The 24,327-nt window shown below is 42.8% G+C and overlaps 1 protein-coding gene across 3 annotated transcripts in view; it reads right to left on the reverse strand.

Moving 5' to 3' along the window:
* Nucleotides 1-21,011, reverse strand: part of GNG2 (G protein subunit gamma 2) — a 114,243-nt gene extending 93,232 nt beyond the window's left edge. For 2 of the 3 annotated variants that reach the window (XR_008556098.1, XM_028141769.2), the window contains exons 1-2: nt 20,888-21,011; nt 501-541 (exon numbers count right to left, since the gene is read on the reverse strand). The gene's annotated coding sequence lies outside the window, so the exon portion shown is untranslated. The remainder of the gene's footprint in view (nt 1-500; nt 542-20,887) is intronic. The other variant, XM_054716070.1, reaches the window with a different exon arrangement.
* Nucleotides 21,012-24,327: the final 3,316 nt, after the last annotated feature.

Genomic DNA, 24,327 nt, shown 5'->3' on the forward strand with positions numbered 1-24,327 from the left:
AAATACATTTCATTAAGGCAGCGACCGCAAAGGCTCTCCAACTTGGGTTTAAGAAGAAAATCGGGGAATTTGTGTGAGAAATCTGGTTTAAACTATCAAGGAAAGCCATTTTCCCCCTTTAAATCCTGAAGTCATGTCAATATTGCTACAGATGCTTATGAATGTTTGATAAATATCACATGTTCAATGCTTTCCTCTATAGCAGTGGTTGGCAAACTGTGGCTCGTGAGCCACATGCGGCTCTTTGGCCCCTTGAGTGTGGCTCTTCCACAAAATACTACGGCCTGGGCGAGTCTATTTTGAAGAAGTGGCGTTAGAAGTTTCAGTTTAAAAAATTTGGCTCTCAAAAGAAATTTCAATCGTTGTACTGTTGATATTGGGTTCTGTTGACTAATGAGTTTGCCGACCACTGCTCTATAGCATCACTTCAGACACTTATTTTCCTCTTGAACTTCTGGTGAGATTCAAGATCCTGGAGGAAAATACTTCAGAAGCCTTACCTTTTCAGTGCCCGAAGCCTAGGCTCCCTGGACGATCCCGGCTGTCAAGAAAGCAGAGAGGAAAATGTGTTGTTTAGAAAAAGGAGAAATAACATGATACATACGAGCTGAACAAGCAAATGAAAGTTTCTGTAAGCGGGATTTGGTGGTGATGGCCACATGGCTCGAAGAGCAGGAAGGTCTGATAGGTTTATACTTCTGAGTCAAGAAGCAGACATCTTGTTAATTCTTTTTCTTTTAAGAGATATTTGTGAAAATAGGAGATCCTTTCTTTGTGAACATCCCTAGCCTGCAAGAAAACATGAAAACACAAAGTTGGGGGCTCTGGGGGGAGCAGAGTTCTTCGTGACAGAGGCTGTGTACCAGTGAGATGAATAAAAACAAGCTTTCCCCCTCACCTAACCCGATTGGCTCCCAGCAGGACCCAAGTGGCAGAGACAAGCACACTCCTTCTCCAGGTGTTGGGGGTGGAGCTGGAGTTCCATTTGTGTGTATCTAGCACTTTAAGAGGGTGGGTGGACGAGTTAGTGGTTTTAGAAGCGTCTTTAGCATCCAAAGCTTCTGTGAGCTGTTTAAAAGTAGAGATTCCTATACACCAAGGCACTAGTGACCTCTGAGGATGTTGAGCAGATTTGTGGCCTCATTTTGCCTACTGCCCAAATATGGTGCATATCTAAGAAAGTTCCTATGCTCGGGAGCTTCTTTACTGCTGAAAAGCTCCCCAGCACCCAGCTCAAAGGGAAGTGGCCCGGGAAGTGCTTTACCGTTCCTCTTTGGTTGCATCTCAGAACAAAGAGGTGCCTCACATCTAAAGAACTGACTAAGGGTGCAAACCCAATTCACACTGCACCCTAATGAACATCAGTGTCTCTAGTCTCACATCGCTTAAGACTGGCACGTGTGCTATAGTCTCAACCCAACCAATCCCAGTCCCAGATGACTTTAAGGAATCATATGTTTTAAAATAAACTAACATTATTAGGAAACTATTACCATGATTACTGACAGCAAAGGAATAAAAAACACACAACACAAGGTAAAGGCAAAAACAGCCTATTTTCAGAGAATGAACCCTAGAGAGAACAGTGATTAGTGGACTAGCAAAATGAGCCTGTCCAGCGTGCTCCAGGACTCTCATGTGTTATTGGCAGCAGCATGAATCAGCACAACTTCTTTGGAAAGCAGTTTGGCAGCATTTTTCAAGATCCTCAAATATATTCTCAATCATTTTCTTAGTGATGCTACTCCTTGACTTTATTCAAAAATAAACAAATGAAATCCAAAATTGTAGACAGTAAATTATTACCATATGTTAAAAATAGACTAAATATCAAATACAACCTATTAAAACAGAAACTCTACATGATAGAACTTTTAAAACAGTGAATAAAAATGTTTTCAATGATAAAAAATGCACATTTTATATATAGTATAACCTCAACTAATTTTCTAATATATATTTCTAAATCATAGCTCTAATACATTTTATGTATTTTTCATATGTTATATTTCATTTAACATAATATGTAATATTTCTAGTAAATATTATACATAATCTTTCTGATAGTTTTTTCTAGAAAAAATATTAGAAAGAGATACATACAAATGTAAACAGTGTATTATCTCTTTTGTATAGAATAATGGAAGTAGCAGAAATTATTAGATATGCCCCAATATCCTCTCTCTTTTTATTCCATGCTTATATTGAATTCTAAACTAGTGCATACCATATACACGTCAAAAATAACTACTTTCCCCAGCCTCCCTTAATGCTATGTGCCCATGAGTCAAAGTTCAAAGGGATGGCTACAAAAATGATATGTGCAACTTCTGGGTCATGCCTTTCCCTTTCAACTTTCTCCCTTCTTGATGGTTATAGTGGGGTCCTTATGGCAAGCCATGTTAGACCATAAAGCAAGGGAAGCATGCTAGGAATGATGGAACAACGTGATATCAGAAGCCTGGGTCCCTCGATCTTGTGGAGCAGAGCTATCTTACCAGCCCTGGACCACTCACCTCTGGATTGTTATGGGAAAGGGAAGTAACTCCAAGCATGTGTCAGCCACTATCAAATCAGGTCTCTTACACACAATTCAACCAACAATCTAATTAATAGAAAGGGTCATTCTTATATTTTCTTTACAATTTAAGTATTTTCCAAATTTTTCCCATTTTCCAAATTTTCAATAATCACCATGAATTAATTTGATCATCAGAAGAAAATTATAAGTTAAGCTTTGCTTACTAATGTTAAGGAAATTAGCCCTAGCTGGTTTGGCTCAGTGGATAAGAGCATCAGCCTGCGGACTGAAGGGTCCCAGGTTCGATTCTGGCCAAGGCACATGCCTAGGTTGTGGGCTTGATCCCCCAGTAGGAGGCGTGCAGGAGGCAGCCGAGCAATGATTCTCTCTCATCATTGATGTTTCTATCTCTCTATCCCTCTTTCTTCTTCTTTAAGATCAATAAAAATATAAAAAAAAAGAAAATTAAGATAGCACAGAATAAGTTTGGCAACGTGTGCCTTCTCCCACCTATGAGAAAAAATGAAACCTGTAGTTATGAGTTACTACATCCTATGCCAGTGCATAGATTACACACCAACTCCCGGAGTTTGTATGACCCTTAGTCACACCCCATGGCACTTTATTTGAAACCTTTTGAAAAATAGTTTTAATAGGGAAAGTTGTTTAACTCCAAATAAAATCTGCTTTAAAATCTGCTTGAGAAATACTCTAAAAAAAATAAAATTGTAGACAAGTATTTATAGTACTTACCCCTTATCCATGGTTTTCTTTCCACGGTAAACCATGGTTCAACAATATTGAATGAACAATCCCAGAAATGAACATCTCATTAGTTTTAAATTACATGCCATTCTGAGTAGGGTGATAAAATCTCACACCATCTTGTTCCATGCTGCCTGGGATGAGAGTCATCTCCTTGTCCAGTGTATCCATGCTGTCTTTGCCACCTGCCCATTAGTCGCTTAGTAGCCTTCTCAGTTATCAGATTGGTTGTCACAGTAACCCAGTGCTTGTGTTCAAGTAACCTTTATTTTACTTAAGAATGGCCCTAAAGCACAAGAATAGTGACGCTGGCAACTCAGATATGCAAAAAAGATGTAAAATCTTCCTTTAAGTGAAAAGATATGTAAGTATAGGAAAAAGCATATGTGGTTCAGGTATCCACTGGGGCGGGGGGGTGTCTTAAAATATATCCCCCCCATATATGGGGGACTACTGTATTTCCATTTAAGAGGCTACATAGACTTCTCAAAGTGAACTAAGAAACATTCTTTTAAAAATGTGCACTAACTCATACCTTTACTTTAAGGGTGTTGTTTGTTCTCCATAATGAATCATAATGAATCATTCTTGCAGCAATTCCACTGGCCCAATCACTCTGTTGACTGCCCATCAACAGTGTTTTTCATTTCACTTTCCCCTGGAGGGGGGACAGATTTGGCAGAGCTCACAGAACCTTCCTGGTCTCCTCTGTGACCTAGGGGGCTGCATTATAAGATGACTGTCCAAGATAAAGGAATCATATCTACTCCACAAGATATAGGAAAGATACCTGGTCTCCTTGGGGATCACATCTGAAACAATGGCCTCACTCAGACCAGTCTCTAACCATATTAGAATAAGGCACTGAGGGTCCTTTAAATCTGCAATAATGTTATGCCAGTGGCATTTCGTGCCTTTTAGAGGATCATTAAAGCCCTGTGCACCTGCATACGAGACAGTTCATCAGGCAGGCCTTAGAGGTTTATATGGAACTAGAGGCCTGATGCACGAAATTCATGCAAGGGGCTCGGCCCTTGCAGCCCCTCATAGCCTTGGCCAGCCCTCGCAGCCCTGGCTTCGTCTGGAAGGTCATCCAGATGGTCATCCAGAAGGTCATCCGGATGGTTGTTCTGCTGTTTGGTCTAATTAGCATTTTAGCTATTTATTATATAGGATTATATATCAAATTAAAAACCCTATCTTTCCCCCTTCTTCCCAAGAGAATACCAAATGGTCCTTTTCTCACCTGTGACTCACAACACCCAACACTAATATGGCTAACTCATATTCAACAACAAAGGCAGGATGCCAGGTTTCTCTACTTCCCTCTGACGATGACTGTGCCAATATGCTCTCAAGAACACCCTATACTCCTTCCTGCAATAATTGAAGCTGATAGTCAAAGCTCTGAATTCTCAGTTTCTCTCCCCTTCTTCCCTTTACTGGAACACAGGCAAGCCAACGCCACAGGCCTAATCACCATGGCAACAACACGCACTGTGATGATGAGTGTGTTTGTTTTTTAAAATGACTCACAGATTGTTCCCCCAGAAGCTCCAGACACACAGGTTTCTGGCTGGTTTATAAAATCTATCCAAAGTTTTCTGATAAATTTCTTACTCCTATTAGCATAATGGGGATGATGGAGAGAGTTTCATCAAGTCAAATATGCCCTTTTCCTTAAGGATGAAAAAAAAAAAATTTCACTTGGTTCCTTAAACACTCCAAGATTAATCAATTTAAAACTCAAGTTAATAGTGAAATTAATTTTGAGTTTGTACACTGGAGATAATTAATCTGTTCCCAATTTAAATAATTAAGGGATTTCATAACATAGTTTGAGAGACCCAAGTGGAATAATCAGGAGTAAAAAATATCAAATAAAATAGCCTAAATCTGTGGCTACATGGTCAGTCATATGTAAAGTATTAAAAAAGAATAAATACCTTAATACGGAGATGTTTTTAAATTAATGTCCAAAATAAAGACATTTATTTTTCAAATGCAGACATGAAAGAGTCCAGCACATTTAGAAAAACTACTTCCATTTATTTACTCAATACATATTATTTAAGACCTTCTATATATAAGCATCAGTGTTTAATGGAACATTGCAATAGCGGTTAGGGGTTAGGGAAGACTATTTTATTACCAGAGATGAGAGCCAGGGCTTGGCGGAGTGCATTATCTCCTCTCAGCCCCTTTGCTTCACAAGACACCATTCTGAATACGCTCTCGGCGAGAGAGACCATTTACCTAATGATTCTATCAGGCCTAGAATTCAGAGTCCTGACTTTAGCATCACGGTGGACTCCCTCAAAGGAAAAAAAAATGCTGGTAATGTTAGTTTGTTGATTTCCTCTGTATGAAGTGGAGATAAATCTTATTTTACAAGAAATTTAACTAAAAATTTTTATATAAATCTGTTTAACTTCAAAGTCTAAGTTTCCTGATGCTTATGTGTAATACAACATATAATATGCATGCACACACAAAATAGTCACTAAACATTGCTATCTCCAAACAGCTACATCTTTTATGTACTGTTACCAATACTATATTTTTTCTCTAGAGTTTAAAGGGATTAACCTGAGTGTATCCAATAGGATAAGCTAGGTTATACTGTGGTAACAACAACAACAACAAAAAACAACAACTAAAATCTCAGTGTCTCAAGACAGCAAAGCTTATTTCTCACTCTCACTCCATGTCCATCATGGGTCCATGGAGGGACTATCTCTGTGTTGTCTTTAAGACTCAGGCCTAAGAGAGCAGCCACGCTTTCTGTGCCTCCATAACTGCCAGTTACCAAGGATTGTGCTTATACCCTGGTTCTCACAAGCTTCTTCCTAGAAGTGACAAATGTCATTTCTGCTCACATTTCACTGACCAATGTACGATACATGGCGACACCTAACTACAGCGGACAGAGAAGCATAAACTTATCATGAATTGGGAAGGAAAACTGGAAATATTTATGACTAAACACATGGATTACTGAGCAAATAGCACATGCTTGAGACTGATGTTTGACTAAGTCAGAACATCAACATGTGACCATCCCACACAAATAGGCTCCCTTCAATGATTCCTTACCCCAAGTTCTGAGCACCTGTGATTGCTGCTGGGCCATAATCATTTCTGCTAGAATTTGGTCAGAATTCTGCGAAGAGAATAAAAGACACCCTACTCCAGCTTGTGGTAGCAGTACCAATTGTACTAATAACAGCTACACTTCTGAATAATTACTTTAAGTCAGGCACCATGCTAAATAAATATTCTCTATACATGATATCATTGTCTCCTGACAATTTTGTGAAGTTGGTATTGCCATTACAATCTCCCATTTAATAGATGAGGAAACAGGCATATAAATTTTAAGCAACTTGCCCAAGAAATTCTGATTCCAATGTTCTTTAATTACCATGTTCTCCTGTGTAGGAAGCTTTAGGATGTTATTTTTTCTACACTATGGTATTTTAGAATTATTTTAAGATATAATAAAAGACAAGTTGTACCATTTTTTCCCCTAGGACTTTTCACCTTTGCATAGTTAAATGTTTTGTTATTTTTAATTTAAATAAATCTTGAGGCTGTTCTATGTCAACACAATGGCTATGGGACTTCCCTCTCTGAGAGGTCTAAAACAGTTAACTAAAACTGTTAGTGAAGTGTCTTTAATGCCTATACATAACAGAGTTCCCTAAGCACAACCATTATTCATGAGGTTTTAAAAGATAACAAAGGACGAATTGAGTTTTCCAAGGAAAGCCTCAAAAATGAGAGAATTTTTTCCCTGCTTAAATTTTTCACATTTTTTTATATGGTTCTGCACAGATCAGATAAATTCCCTTTTCAAACAGAGCTCTGTTGGCAAAGCCTAAAAATTAACTTTACTTTCTGTTTTAAAATGCAAATATAAGAGTAGGAAGCACTCAATCATTTATTACAGAGAAGGTACTCCTACCATGAATACCTAGTCTGTAATGATGAGGATGCACAGAAATACACTTAGAGATGAGCAGTCAAAACACTGCAGTAATGTCAATTCCCGGAAATTTCCCTTTTTCACTGTTGCTGCTTCACATATTCAGCCTCTGAAACATAACACCAGAGTGGAAGGTAGGAACCAAGAAAAAAATGCAACAAGCATGAAACTGCAGGTTGCCTCCGGAGTTAGAAAGTGAAAACCTATTTGTGAAATAACTCATAATCCAAAATTCTAGAGATGACTCCTCTTACAGGTGCTGCAATCAACAAAATACATCCCTGTCTAGAGAAAGCAAGGTTTTCATTTAAGTCCGGCAGACACTGTACACAGAACCTTGGCCTCTCCAGCTCATTTCTTGGCCCAGGGTGGATTTTATTTCAATCAAATTGATTTAATCGACCAGTTGTAAAGACTCAATTTAATTATATATTTTTACAATGCAGACATGCTGGGCTGGTTGTCCAAATTAAATGTTATTCTTATTGCTGTATAGATGCTGATGTATTTTCTTCTGGAATAATTTGTTTAGAAGGGTCTTCTTGACTTAGTCTGACATCAGCCATTTTGTATTTTCTTCCAGGATTCTTTCTCCAATCTACTTAGATCATCTCCATCAAGCAAAACAAGGGTGTGTGTATGTGTGTGGGTTTCAAAGAGAAATCCATGGGATCACTGTTGGACTCAAACTTGTGTGACCTTGATAAGTGATTTAACCTTTTTGAGCCTTGATATCTTCACTTATAAAATGGAAATAATATTATTGGCAGACTCTGTTGACTATCTACCCGATAACATCAACCCCTTCTTCCTTGCTAATAGAATCAATCCTTTTTTTCTGGGATTTGGTGACTGTTCTTAAGAAAGGTAGACTGCTCCAAAGCTTCAGGATGAAACTCTTATATTAGCCAATCACATCGGTCATCTACCTACCCACTAAGAGACAAGCATGTGAGTTGTGAGGGGAATTCTGCTGGAGATAGCTTTACCCATAACCTGAAAGAAAGCAAGAAAGCAAGAAAACAAGCAAGCAAGAAACAAAGAAACAAAGAAAGAGCCCTGACCAGTTTGGCTCAGTGGATAAAGCGTTGGACTGTGCACTCAAGGGTCTCAGGTTCGATTCCAATCAAGGGCATGTGCCTTGGTTGCGGGCACATCCCCTGTAGGGAGTGTGCAGGAGGCAGCTGATCGATGTTTCTCTCTCATCGATGTTTCTAACTCTCTATCCCTCTCCCTTCCTCTCTGTAAAAAAATCAATAAAATATATTTGAGAGAGAGAGAGAGAGAGAGAGGAAGGAAGAAACTAGCCACATCACTGTGCCTCTAGACATTGAAATCTGCCTATAATTCTGAAACTGTAGTAGCCATCTCAGCACTGCAGGGTGGGCTTAGGGGGGGTGAACCAACCTGCTGAGGATGCCAGAATGGGAGGAAAGCAAGAATTCAGGTTACTAAGAACATTGTTCACCTATGACTAACTCTGGACTTACCCTCCTACCAGGAGGTTTTGAGATAAGTTCCCTATTGTTTAAGCCATTTGGTAGGGTGTTCTTTTACTAGCAGCCAAAGTGTCCTGATAAGATACTCTTCTCATCACAAATGGAATGTACAACAAATGCTAGTTCGCAACTTGATTCTTGAAACGTGTTGATCTTCACTCATTCAAACATGAGTGAGAAGTGGACGCTGTTTGAATGACTCCTGAGTGTTTTCCCTGGCTCCCCATGCCCCCCCATAATTAAGGGTAGAAGTTACTGCTTTCTCTATTTATTTACTGAAGTGACAAAACCAAGTACCTAAGTTTATTTTAAACAAGGAGATTGGCATTTAATTCAGACAGCAAGCCCTGTAGTACTGATTGCAGTGTAGAAAAATATAGTTACAGAGTCATCTTCCTGACTGGGTAAGTCAATGGATCTATAAAATTCAGCCCAGACCAAGTATTCAATAGAAAAGCCAAGTTTCACATTTGCACTCAGTCTAGTTTAATTAAAAAGCTTCTTTCGTAGATGAAAGACATTATTTTTAGATTACCGTACATATATGTGAAAAGGCCACACTTCCTCTGAAATTTCCCCTCATCTTTATTTTAGAACCCAGCACTTTCTGCTTGGGAACCCTCTTCCCCCAGATCTTCATATGGCTGACTCCTCACCATAATACAGGTCTCAACGAAAATGTCACCTCCTCAGAGAGGCCTTCAGGTATTACCCAATAAAAGTAAACTCCCCCATTGTCACACACACAACTTCTATCATTGAACCTATTTCGATTTTAATCCATCTCAGCACTTACCACCACCTGATACAATTTGTTTCCGTCAATGGGATCCAATCCTGGCTGATTCTGATCTAATGAGTATGGGTTGAGGCTGGGACACAGGTATGCTTTCTAAAGTACCCCTCAGTGATTTCCAATGTGCAGCCAGATCTAAGAATCACCAGTTTACACTGGTTTATATGTTTACTGGGTCTCTCCCAACATTATAATGTAAGTTCCAAGAAAACAAAGGACTGGCCTGTTTTGTTCATTCCACTTCCCCTAGCCCCTCAAAGTACATGTGAAACATTGCAGACATTCAATTAAGACGTGTGGACAGCCCTAACTGGTTTGGCTCAGTGGCTAAAGTGTCGGCCTGCGGACTCAAGGGTCCCAGGTTCGATTCCGGTCAAGGGCATATACCTTGGTTGCGGGCACATCCCCAGTGGGGGAGTGTGCAGGAGGCAGCTGATCGATGTTTCTCTCTCATTGATGTTTCTAACTCTCTATCCCTCTCACTTCCTCTCTGTAAGAAATCAATAATATATATATATATTTAAATAAAAAAAAAAAAGACGTGTGGACAAACTAACGGTTTTATAATTGTGTCAGTTGTTGTCTGTTTCCCCAGTAGTTTATGAGTGGGCTCCTAGCCCACTCTGCATTAACTAGTAAGTTGCTCAAGAGAGTTCATTAAATGAATGCGTGATAAACAAAATGCTTTTGAGGAGTTAAATGTTCTCACCAAATAAAAATAAATAAGTAGATAGATAGATAGACAGATAAGGTGATGGATGTGTTAATTAACTAGATAGGAGTATGTAATCTTTAACAGTGTGTATGTATATCAAATCACCATGATGTATATTTTAAATATCTTATAATTGTATTATCTATCTATATAAAAGCCTAAGTGACCATTATGACCGAATGACCAGAACGACTGGAATGACCAACCAGTCACTATGGCGCACTGACCACCAGGGGACAGATGCTCAATGTGCGCTCTCACAGACAACCTCCTGCAGCCCCTCCCCCCAGCTGGCCAGCCAACCTCCTTCAGTCCCTCCACCCAGCTGGCTGTCCCCCCAACCCCCCACCCATGACTGGCTGGCCAACCCCCACAGTCCCTCCCCACCTGCAGGCCGGCCCCCTGGAAGGCCTTGATAACTGGCCAAGCCAAGGGACTCCACCTGTGCACGAATTCGTGCACCAGGCCTCTATAAAGCTGTACCTCAATAAAGCTGAAGTTAAAAACAAACAAAAGAAAACCCAAACTGTTTTGTGTGCTCTAAGGAAGATAAAGATGAAACTGGGTGTGACCATTCTTCTCAAAGATCTTGCAAAAGGAAAAAAAAAAAATTCAGATTGCCATTATACACATTAGAATGTGCACCCTGCTGTGATGAAACAACAAAAGATTTCCAGGGAGGTGAACATTGCTGCTTATTGGGGAGGGAAGGGAAGAAAGCAAGGAAGGTTTCACGAAAAAGGTAGCATTTGAACTGAGCTTTAGGGGGAAGGTGAAATTTGGCTATTTAGAGAAGAAAGACTGTGGGGGTGACATGTGGAAGGCGAAGCAGAAAAGTCATTCTAGGGAGAGGCAAGAACACAAACAACAAACCAGTCCAGCTGAGGGTTAGGAGGGCCTGAACCAAAACAGAGCTATCAACATGGAAAAGAGTAGCTAGTGTCAAGATAGATTTTCTTTGTTTTTTTGAGTATATTTTTATTGATTTCAGAGAGGCAGGGACAGGGAGAGAGAGAGAGAGAGAAACATCAATGATGAGACAGAATCATTGATTGGCTAACTCTTACATGCCCCACACTGGGGATCAGATCCAGCCCGCAACCTAGGCATGTGCCCTGACCGTGAATCAAACTGTGACTTCCAACCACTGAGCCATGTCGGCCATGCAAGATATACTTTCAATGACAATGCAAAGTGCTATGCAACTGACTACAACTTGTGTTGTTGATGAGAAAAATAGTGAAATTGAATTTTTATAATTGAGGGACTGAGGGAATGAGTGTCATTAATAGTCATGGAATCAGGTGAGAAGCTAATTTTGAGGAATGGAGGAGGGTGATGGCCAGCACTGTTTGGGACATGTGAGTTTCACTGTCAGTGGGTTGGATGTTCTGGGAAGTTTGCCAGGAGCTTGATGTGTAAGTTTAGAGAGTAGGTGAGAGATCAGGATGGAGAATCAGTTCGGGGACTGACCACACAGAAACAATGACTGAAATCATAGGAAGGGATTTGATTAAGGGAGAGGAACTAAACTAAGAATCAAATCTGAGAACAGTCATATTTAGAGGAAACGTAAGAATTAATGGGGAAGTTGGAAGGCTTCAGAGAGGAATGAGGGTGGCAGAATATGCACCTCAAAATTTGCCTCTTTGTCATAAGGATTATTTTGAGCATATTATTTTGGGAAACAGCATACACAGGAGAAATTCTGAAAACAGATTAGAACTTCCCTCTTTTATAAGGAAAATTTACATTTATAAAGGAAATCTCCATTTGAAAGGTGTCTCCCTCTCTGAAACAGGCAGAGGAGGATAACTACATAACTAGTGACTCTTGTCTATGGAGAGGCAGCAACTTAAATCTGCATAACAATCTCACTCTTACTTACCCTGCTTTTCCTGATCACCTCTCCATAACTGTCCTCCTCTCCTCCTCCTCCCTTTTGTCATTTAGCTGAAGATGTTATTTAAGTTTGAATTTCTAAACCACCTCTGAGAGTTACTCATTTTTCCCTGGGTATCTCCCTTGTATATATGAGGAATACATGCTAATAGACATCTGTTGTTGTTTTTTGTTTGTGTTTTTTTTTTTCATATTGATCTGTCTTTTGTTACAGGGTGCTCAGCTTAGAACTTAGAAGAGTAGAAGGAAAACTGTTTTTCCTTCCCTACAGGAAGGAGGACAGGTTAATAGAGGTTAAAAAAAGTCCAGGGGAAGCTTGATGGCAGCAGGGTTGTTTAATTAATGTATGTGTGTAAACTAAGCATGCTTGCAGGTAAGGAGGAAAAGGCCAATAAAGAGAGGAAACCGAATATGTAGGAAGGAGATAGAATTATTGTCAGAACACAGCCCCCCCTAGAAAGTGAAAGGAAATGGAATGGAAAGTCCAAATAGAGAGTTTACTCTTGACTTGAAAGAAAAGACTCCGTTAATTTGACCTACGAAGGAAGGAGAAGAGAATGAAGACAGAGAAACCTTGAAGTGGTAAGGAATAAGGTTGAGGTGGGTCATCTGTAGTGAATAAAGGGAGTAGGGACTTGGATTTAATGGTTTTCATCAAAATGCACAGGGGATGAAAAAAAAAGTGAAATAAAAAGAGAAAGAAGAAAAGGATTGTAAAAGGATTGTGTTGTAATGAATCTGGAGTAGAATCCATCAACCCAGTTCCCAGGCCCTCTCCATTAGCTCTGATTGACAGCACCTGAGAGCAAGGATCATGGGACTGTCTGACCCTGACAACCAGGCTGGCAGGGTGGCAAGGGAAGGCCAAAGAAACTCCAAAGGAACAGGGACAAGTAACTGGTTTTCCATTAAGAGCTTGACTATTTACACACATTTGCCAAGAGATAAAAGGGTTGATTCTGTCTTATCCTGAACCTTAGTATACAGTGGTACCACTTCTAAGAAACATGGTATCACTTAAGTTTGAGAATTGAACTCCCTCTTTTTTAATGTTTAATGAAGTCCTCTAGAGATTGTCTGAATACTGACTCTCATTAAATATAACTTGTTTTCCTTAACATAAAAGTTTTAGGGAAATATATATACACACACACATATATACTGTATATATATATATAATACTCTTACCTAATATATATATATATATATATATGTTTATGTGTATGTATTACTCTTACTCTTACATACATACATACACTAGAGGCCTAGTGCATGGATTCGTGCATGGGTGGGGTCCAGCCGGCCCAGCCCAAATCAGGGCAGATCAGGGCTGGGCCTGTCAGGAGGAGGAGATGGCGGAAGGTTGGCCAGCCAGCCCACCCCAATTGGGGCCTGATCAGGGCCGGGCTGGCTGAGGGGAGGGGCCACAGGTGATTGGCCAGTGGGCCCCGCCCCCAATTGGGGTTTGGGGGCTGATTGGGGGCAGGGATGGCCATGGGGAGGGGCTATGGGCGGCCAGCCTCTCCCCAGAATGAGGTGGGAGGTGCTGATTGGGGGCCAGCAGCCTGGGGGAGGGGCAATGAGTGGTTGACCAGCCAGCCCTGCCCCTGATCGAGGTGGGGAGGCCAATCTGGGGTGGGGCTGGGTGGGAGTAGGGGCTGCAGGAGGTTAGCTGGCCCGCCCCACCCTCTATTGGGGTGGAGGGGTGCAATCAGGGTCAGGGTCGGCTGGGGAGAAGAACGGGGGCGGGGGGAGTGTTTGGCCAGCCAGCCCCGCCCTTGATCAGGGTTGGAGAGTCTGATCAGGGGCAGGCCGGCCAGGAGGAGGGGCTGTGAGAGGTTGACCAGCCAGCTCCACCCCCTGATCAGGCCGGTTCACTGGCCACAGTGGGTGTCACAGCAACTGGTCGTTCCAGTCGTTATGGCATTACGGTCACTGGTTCTTTATATATATATATATACTAGTGGCCCGGTGCACGAAATTCGTGCATGGGGGGGGGTTTCCTTAGCCCAGCCTGCACCTTCTCCAATCTGGGACCCCTCGAAGGATGTCCTACTGCTGGTTTACAGGGATCGGGCCTAAACTGGCAGTCAGACATCCCTCTCGCAATCTGGGACTGCTGGCTCCTAACTGCTCACTTGCCTGCCTGCCTGCCTGATTGCCCCTAACCATTCTGTCTGCTGGCCTGCTCACCCTCAACTGCCCCCTCTGCTGGCCTGCCCGCCCCCATCTTCCCTCCCCACTGGCTTGCTTGCCCCCAACTGCCCCCCTGCTGGCCTGCTCACTCCAAACTGCCCCCCCCACTGTCCTGATCACCTCCAACTGACCCCCACTGACGGCCTGCTCACCCCCAACTGGCCCCCCTGCTGGTCTGCTTACCCCCAATGGCCCCACCCCCCACCAGCCTGATCACCCAAAACTGCCATCCATCCTGGCCTGATCACCCATAACTTCCCTCCCCTCTTGGCCTCTAACCGCCTCTACCTTGGCCCCTGCCACCATGGCTTTGTCCAGAAGAATGTCCGGAAGGTCTCCTGGAAGGTCTCCCAGTCTAATTAGCATATTACCCTTTTATTAGTATAGATAGAGGCCTGGTGCATGGGTGGGGCCGGATTGTTTGCCCTGAAGGGTGTCCTGGATCAGGGTGGGGGTCCTGCTGGGGTGCCTAGCCAGCCTGGGTGAGGGGCTGAGGGCTGTTTTCAGGCTGGCCAAGCCCCCCAGCGGGGACTCTCACCGCATGAGGGTGTGGCCAGCCTGGGTGAGGGGCTGATGGCTGTTTTCAGGCTGGCCATGGCCCCTGGCAACCCAAGCTCCTAGCTCCTCCTTTTTTAATTTTTTTTTTATTTTCAGTGCCTCCTTGAGGCCAGGGCCAGCTGGAAGCAGGTATCTGGGATTTATTTATCTTCTATAATTGAAACTTTGTAGCCTTGAGCAGAGGCCAGGGCCGGTCAGGGCAGGCTGGAAGCTTGGCTTCCTCCATCACCAGGGGCAACCCACGCCTCCTGCTCACTCCAGCTCTGTGGCTGCCACCATCTTGGTTGGGTTAATTTGCATACTCGCTCTGATTGGCTGGTAGGCGTAGCAGAGGTACGGTCAATTTGCATGTTTCTCTTTTATTAGATAGGACTAGAGGCTTGGTGCACGAAATTTGTGCATGGGGGGGAGGGTCCCCTCAGCCCAGCCTGCACCCTCTCCAATCTGGGACCCCTTGGGGGATGTCTGACTGCTGCTTTAGGCCTGATCCCAGGGATTGAGCCTAAACAGGCAGTTGGACATCCCTCTCACAATCCTGGACTGCTGGCTCCTAACTGCACACCTGCCTGCCTGCCTATCGCCCCTAACTGCCCCCCTTGCCAGACTGATCACCACTAACCACCTCTGCCTGCGAGCCTGATCGCCCCCAACTGCCCCTCGCCCCGCTGTCCTTGTTGCCCCCAACTGCCCCCTGCTGCTGGCCAGGTTGCCCCTAACTGCCCCACCCCACTGGCCTGGTTGCCCCCAACAGATCCCCCCCCACTGGCCTCATCGCCCCTCACTGCCCCCCCCCTGATGGCCTGGTTGCCCCATGCAACCTGCTGTTTGGTCATTTGGTTGCCCCTCACTGCCACCCCTGCCGGCCTTGTCGCCCCATGCAGCCTGCTGTTCAGTCATTTGGTTGCCCCTCACTGCCCCCGCTGCCGGCCAGGTTGCCCCACGCAGCCTGCTGTTCAGTCGTTTGGTCATCCCTCACTATCCCCCCTGCCGGCCTGGTCGCCCCACGTAGCCTGTTCTGTTGTGCGTCCAGTAGTTTCGGTGGTAAGGGCCCCAAGATTTTTATATATATGGATATATATGTATGTATATATCTCTTACCTGAAAATCTGAATTTCATTTCCACAGTGGCATCTTCACATTTGAACAATTTTGAACAAAAAAAATTTCATATTTACATAGGGTATTAAATGTAAACATTGTGCTCTTCTTTTTAAACAAAATAATTTGGTCTTATAAACAATTTTAACAATGACAAAGTATAAAGACTTTCTCTATTTATTGGCCCTATTATGGAAGAAAGTGAACTAGAGGTAGAATTGGGAGGTGAGGTGTTAATCAACTGTGCAACTTCGGACTGATAACTGAATTCTGAGCCCATTTCATTATCAGTCATGGGGGGTTGATACAGGCTAGATTGGTTCCCAAGTCATTTTCAGCTCTACTGTTCCCTATGTCTCAGGCCAGGGACTAAGCCTTAATATAGCTCTGTAATTCCTCTCTTCCTTGGGTATCCATAAAATCAGAACTTGTAAAATGAATAGATTTGGGAAGTAAACAAACTCAGGGGTCATTACCAGCCAGCTCTCTATCCCCCAGCCCAAACACACACACAAAGTGCATTACAAAAAGTTAACATACAGTCATTGAGGAACTCTTCAAACCATTCAAGGTCAGTGACTATAACCACAGCATAAAGTTCAGATAGTGTCCCTGTTCAATAGAGTCCTCCATAATCTTGCCCAGCTCTCCTCGGCCCCAGGTATACCCTACTTCACCAGTTTGGGTATCAGGAGAAAAATGTGTAGTGGGAAATTAAACACAGAAAGATTCTTTATTTTTGAACATGAAATTTAGATGAGAATCACATTTTATTAGTAGAAACCTGTTGTCTCAGAAACCTATTGTTGCTGTTTAACTACTACAGCCCTTCTCTATAGAGTTATTTTTGAGAGCAGTATTCTACTTGGGCAGGAATAATACTGATGTATGCAGAAGATTAAATACAAGTGTTATATTCATATCTTTATGACACACTATGTTAAGAGATCCCACCATTTAAAAGTGTCTCTTCCAAAACAATCCAAGTGAAAAATGGGCAAAGACTGGAATAAACATTTCTTCAAAGACTATATATAAATGGCCAATGAGCTCATAAAAAGAGACTCAAAATTACTAATCCTTGAGGAAATGCATATTGAAACCACTAAGAGATATCAATTCATACCTACTAGTATAGCTACTATAAAAAACAAATGAACAAACAAACAAAACCTCCAGAAAATAACAAGTATTGTTGAGGATGTAGAGAAAAGGGAACCCTTTTACACTGCTATTGGGAATGTTAAATCATGCAGGCAACTGCTGTGGAAAACAGCATGGTAGTTCCTCAAAAAAAAAAAAAAATTAAACATAGAGTTAACATATGATCCAACAATTCCACTTCTGAGTATCCAAACCAAGATGAAAGCAGGAACTCGAACACATATTTGCACACCCATGATCATAGCAGCATTATTCAAATAGCTAAAACATGGAAGCAACCCAGTGTCCATTGAATGCATAAACCAAATGTGGTATAGACATACAATGGAATATACCCAGCCTAAAAAGGAAGGAAATTCTGATACATGCTACAATATAGATGAACCTTGAAGACAAGTGCTAAGTGAATTAAGCCAGTCACAAAAAGACAAATACTGTATGACTCCACTTATATGAGGTTTCTAGAATAGTCAAAATCTTAGAGACAGAAAACAGAATGGTGGTTGTCAGGGGCTGGGGTGGTAGAGCAGGGAGAGGTTGGGGAGTTACTGTTTAATAGGAACAGAGTTTCAATTTGAGAAGATGTAATGGATCTAGAGACTGGTGGTGGTGGTTGAACAATATCAATATACTTAATGTCATAGAATGATACACCTTAAAATAGTTAAAATGGCCCTAGCTGGTTTGGCTCAGCAGATAGAGTGTTGGACTGAAGACTGAAGGGTCCTGGGTTCGATTCCAGTCAAGGGCACATGCCCGGGTTGCGGGGCTTGATCCCCAGTGGGGGATGTGTAGGAGGCAGCCGATCGATGATTCTCTCTATTCATTGATGTTTCTATCTCTCTCTTCCTCTCCCTTCCTCACTGAAATCAATAAAAGTATATATAAAAAATAGTTAAAATGGGAAATTTCATAATATATGTATATTTTACTACAATAAAAAAAAGGTCTCCTGGAACCTTTGTGGTAGTGACAAAGACCAAGTATATGCTAACTTTCCCTTATGCTACTTAGGAAGGAAAAATAAAGTCATCTGAATACCTACCGTGTCCCAGGCACTCACATATCCACAAAAAAAGCAAAAACAAAATAAAAATCAATGAAACCAAACCAAATGAAACACCCCACCACCCTGATTAGGTACTATTAACCCCTCGTTACAATGAAGAAACTAAGGTTCCTAAGTTAACATACCAGGTCAAATAGTGAAAACCAGTGGTCAGATTCAAAGGCACATCTGCCAACTCTGGAAGCCTGCATTCCTTTCAGTTCATGACGTTACATTCTTCTTCCCACACTGTCTTTTTGAACAGGCTTTCTGCTTTGACCATAGAGCTTTTGTACTTAAAAGTTAGGCCTGCCTTCAGAAGTGGGCTAAAAAAGTCAGTCAACCAAATACATTCACTACGTGCCTACCATCTGAGGCCCAGGGCTGGCTATGAAGTAAGAGTCATGTTTCCTCCCAGCCATTGGCCATATGGCAGAAACACACACACACACACACACACACACACACACACACACACACACATTCAATTAAAATTTCAGTGTTGATCGACTCCCTCAAAGCCACTGAGTACCCTGGGCTTTTGCATTATGTCTTTCAAGAGTCCATATGGCCAGGATAAGTAGAAACAGCCTCATTTTACAGTGTAAGAGCATTTTCATCTTTTCCCCTAAACCTTCTACCATTATAATTGCTGATCTGCTGTTACTCACTGTTGTTGTGCTTCAAGCTGGAACTTAACAATGAAGGAAATGTGTGCTGTGCAGAAATCAGGCACCTCTTCGCTTTCTGAAAGAGAGCAGGGGGCTCCCTAGACACTCCAGTGCCTATGGGCCAAGGTTTTATTTTCTTACTCTTGCGTGAAACACCCAAAGAAGAGGAACGCAGATTGTCTACACACGCCCAAACAAAGCAGTGTTGGCATTATCTAGTGAATACAGCCTATACCTGAGTAAGTACCCGTGGGTGAGCCACATATTCATTCATTCACGACTTCATTTGTTGGCAGGCAGCTTGATCAGAGAACTCCAGGTAGGGGCATTCGGGATCCCAGGTCCAGCCTAGATCCCCTCTTTGGCAGATATCTTTATGTTTGTGATAGGAGGCGAACAGAAAGTGGAACTGCGGAATGCGTGGCGTGACTTGTTTTGATTCAATGCAGTGAATCAGGGGAGCTACGTGGTTTCAACACCAGCAATATTTTGCCTCTTAGATATCGCACAGGTTTCCTTTAATGAGGAACCTCAGAAAAGTAGACATTTTTCCTTCCGCACTGAAATATTCTTCTCTCTCAAAAATGTGCTGTTACACCACACATCTTGGGAAGCCAAATCAACTTCCTAAAATGGCATTTAAAAAAACCCTATAGCTCCTCATAATTGAGAATGGTGATAAATGGGAAGGCATATACACTCTCAGTGACTTATTTAGTGTTCAAAAACCTATATTTTAAGAATTTCTTAGTATGTAAATGTGGCCTTTATATTATTTTTACTCTACTATAAGCAATCCTTTCTTTCCTTTGAATATGTATCTCCTTTCATTCTAATAATTCAAGAAAAACCTTTAATCAATGACCATTTATTGCTCAACCGCACTTTCTTTTGGAGACAAAGCTTGATTTTTTAAACCAGCTACACTAGGGTATTAAACGCTTTCTCCAACATCTGATGCAAACAGAATCCACAATCTCATTTCTCATCCGCTAGACCTGGTTACTGCACGTTTACGTATCATTCATAAATATGTGAACAAGTCATGGTCACAGCCTCTCATTAAGAGCATCCGTTGCTCAAGAAAACCAAAGAATAAAAATTGCGTTCCGGTCTTACTATTTCAGTCGGTCTATGATGTATACAGGTAAGGAAACAACCCAGAAACACTTAGACATTTCATCTCTCACTGCAATTAATATGTATCTTCACCTAGAGATTTAAAAAAAAAAATCCATATAAACAGAAAATCCATGTATCCATTTGGGGCAAGTTAAACCTGCCACACTCCCCCGAGAAAGGATGCAACTTTAGGGTAAGACCTACTGGCAAATGGTAGCTGTTTCTGAGGCTATCCTGAAAGCAGCTCTACAGAGCAGAGGGAAGACACGCTTTCTTTCTTTCTTTCTTTTTTTTAATGGTAAATACTGCCCCTCACATACGCAATTCCACAGCCTTTGTTGGCAAATTCTGAGTACAAAAGGATTTAAACCCCATCCCCACCCTCCCCCCCCCCCCCCAAAAAAAAGCCAAATCACAGTCATTATGCTGCAAAACAAATGATACGCCGGCACAATGAGTAGGAAAGATAATGCAATTAACATTTTACACCACTTACACCCCCAAAGCAGGACTGCGACGCTCCGATCAGCGCACAGCTCCACAGCTCCAACTGATTTCAAACCAGCCCTGCTTTGCTTCCAAAGAGAACTGTGCAAACAGCTTCTTTCCTTTACTGTGTTTTCTTGACCAGTCACCGAAGCGAAGCACTAAGAATCTTTCTTTCTTTCTTTTTTTAAAGCCAATGTGGTCATTCAAAAAAAAGCCCTTCTCAAAGAACCCGTCCTAATCATTTCCTCCCCCCCGAAACAATGTCCGTCTGCCCTAAGAAATCTGCCCTTAAAACCACAGGCGCCGGTCATGTTACCCATTTCAAAAGGAGCCACATGAGAAGCATTTCGTTTACCTTGGCTCCGAGGCTGGTCAGAGAAGAGTGGCTTCTCTCCTCTCTCCGCGCCGAGGTGTGTGTGCAGCGAGCTCCGCGCAGCCCGCCCAGCCCAGCCCAGCCCAGCCCAGCGGCAGTAGTAGGAGCTGCCCACGGAGTGGCGGCTGTGTGTGTATGTGTAGCAGCAGCGCCTGCAGCCCAGGGACTAGTCCCCACCCAGCTTTGTCTCCAGTCATCGCTTTTTCTACAGGAAGCAGCACATCTCCCACTTCCTCCTCCTCTCGGTAGCTGCGAGCGGCTTTCTTCTTTCCCTCTCACTCCTTTTCAGGGCTCACCAGGGGTCTCGCCTTTTCCTGGGCTACTGACACAATCTGACCAGAAGAGTCCCCTTTTGTTCCCAGCCCCTTTGGTGCTCCGTTCCTTCCTATCCCTTTTGTTTCCTCCCCCTCATCTCCACAGCCGCCTTCAGCAACGGCCTCACCTGCGGACCCCCAGGCCAGCACGGTCTGCTTTCTTAGCCTGAACTTGGCTTGTTTTCATTGCTGTGGTGGCTGTGGCTACAGCTGTTCTTTAGGGAGGGTCAACAGCCCCTGGCCAGGTTCTGGCCCTGAGATCCAGCCCTGGCCTCCATGGCTCCTTCTGATTCACTGTAGTCCCCTTCAAATGAGTTAGCTGGATGCTTGCAACACATTGCTGCAGCATTTTTCTCTGTTGCCAACATTCCAACGCCCAATTTCTCCAAGGCCCCACTATCACTGAAGTCTTGCTTAACCCATATACTCAGAAAAGAATGGCCCTGGTAAGTATTCTTGTGGGGCAATTGGAGCTAAACCAAGTCCTGCAATGCTACCTGTAGCCTAACAATGAACACATGTTCCCAAGATACTTGATGGTGGGAAGGAAGGAGGTGGTCATAGGTCCTTGCGATATACTGGTAATCCCAGCCCAAAAAGAGAACTCTCTCCTGCACCCCCTCCCATCTCCTCCACCCCCCCTCCCACTGCTCGTACACACACACACACACACACACACACACACACACGCATGCACTGGTAGAACTGAAAGGACCAGCAGAGTCCCCTGCCTGTCACTTCAGGAGGTGGTGCAGTGTTATGGACAAGGGTAGAGACGGCAGGAAGTCTGTTCATCCACCAGGATTTGAATCCAAGCTGTCATTACTGACTGCATGAACTTGGGCAACTTACTTCATTTCTACTTGCCTCGATTTCCTCACCTGCAAAAGGGAAGTCACATTTTGTCACACCCCACAGCAGATATCTGAGGATGAAAGGAGATGGTACACAAAAACTATGTAATCATTCCTGAAACAGTGGAAGTATTCGTATTCAGCACATATTAGCTCTTATTACTTTTAGAGGAGGATGAAGCTCAGAAAAGGCAAGTGACATCTACAGTCAGCAGCCAAACCAGGACCAGTACTTGGTTTGTGGATTCCCCGCAATTAGTATATTCATGACTACACCCTGATGCTCCTGGTGGCAATTTATTCAGCTTGCAAGTCATTCTCCTCCAATAACAGCATAGGTGTTTTGCAGAAGCTACAGATTAAGCACAAGCTGGGATGGGTGGTGGTGGTGGGGGGGGCGGGCGGGGGGACGGCGGGGGGTCCAGTGTCCAGGTTGCTCTGCTTGGAAATCTCCCCTTAAGAATCAGTGCCTGGAAAGTTGATTTTTAAAAATATTTTTTAAAATATTTTTTTTAAACTGAATTTTAGAGAGAGAGGAAAGGAGAGGGAGAGAGATAGAAACATCAACATCAGTTGGCTGCCTCCTGCACACCCCCTGCTGGGGATCAAATGGGTGCCCTCTTGGTGCAAGGGTGGACACTCAGCCACTGAGCCACACCAGCTGGGCTGGGAAGTTCATTTTCCCCAGCAACAGAGTTAATCCCCCAACTCCCCTGTTCAAATCCAGCCTCACCTTAACCATTCCAGCAAGTCAACTAACAGGAAATGTTGGAAATCTGGGGCTGATGCAGGATAACTAGATCATCAGGTAAGTCACCAAGTAAGTCTTCCCAAACCACCTGGGGGACTACGGCACATTAACCCAGAAGGTACAGAATTCGATTTCTATGAAATGTTCTGAGATAGTCCTAGGACACCCTTCGTTTCCCTTCGATGTCCCATGAACGTTGCCTCTTTATTTCTTCCTGGAAATCTTTTATCAAAAAGGACCCTGGTGACAACTCACTAACATTAGAAAATTACAAATGGATTGTTTTAAGATGAACAATGAGGAACTGCTTTTGAATCACCAGCAAATAGAGTTGCGGTAGTGGGAGAGGATTAGACATGGACTCCCACAGCCTCCTGCAACTCAATGAAAATCAGACATAAATTACTTCTAAATCAGGAATCTTGGTGCCAAGGATTATCAGAAGCTGTTATACAAAAGTTTAAATATGTATATGTGATATCAAGTCTAAGAAAAATGAGAAGCACAATTATTAATGGTTGGAAAATTTAGAGAAATAGCCCTAGCTGGTTTGACTCAGTGGATAGAGCGTTGGCCTGCGAACTGAAGGGTCCCAGGTTTTTTGTTTTGTTTTGTTTTTGTTTTAAAATATATTTTTATTGGTTTCAGAGATGAAGGGAGAGGGAGAGAGAAATAGAAACATCAATGATGAGAATCATTGATTGGCTACCTCCTGCTTGCCCCCCACTGGGGATCAAACCTGCAACCCAGGCATGTACCCTTGACTGGAATTGAACCTGAGACTCTTCAGTCCTCAGTCCGACGCTGTATCCACTGAGCCAAACCAGCCAGGGCAGGGTCCCAGATTTGATTCTGGTCAAGGGCACATACCCAGGTTGCAGGCTTGATCCCCAGTAAGGGACATGCAGGAGGCAGCCAATCAATGATTCTATCTCATCATTGATGTTTCTATCTCTCTCTCCCTTTCCATTCCTCTCTGAAATAAAAAATATATTTAAAAAAATAAAAATGTGGATATTCTTTAAAAAAAGGAAAGAAAGATTAGAGAAACAAATCTTTGGTGAATTTTAGCTAGTGGATTCTGGCATTAACTCTGGATTCAAATAGGTCTCTTTCATTTTTTTAATCCTCTCTCTCTCTTCCCTTCTCACTCTCCTCTCAGCCATCAGAGAGTGGTTGGTACTTATTTTTCTGTCTATATAGAAAAATCTCTCTCAGACAATAACACCTGTAGGATGTTGTCTGCCTGCTGCTTGTTTCTTCATCTCTGGCCCTTACAAAACTCTCCGTAGGTTAACTTGACCATTGCTGGGAAGTGAAAACTAGATTTTAAGATCTTTCTCTTCCTGTCATTAACCTCATTGCTTTCAAGTGATCCCAATAGCCAGTTTTTCTAGAGAGAAAACAAAAATGTGGGGGTATAGATTGGCCAAGAGAGTAGATTTAATCCAGGTCAGAGCTCTTAACACAAGTGTGGTAAGCATTCATACTATCTGCAGAGAG

This window comes from Eptesicus fuscus, chromosome 5, assembly GCF_027574615.1.
Source record: "Eptesicus fuscus isolate TK198812 chromosome 5, DD_ASM_mEF_20220401, whole genome shotgun sequence".
In the NCBI taxonomy this organism is placed as follows: Eukaryota; Metazoa; Chordata; class Mammalia; order Chiroptera; family Vespertilionidae; genus Eptesicus; species Eptesicus fuscus.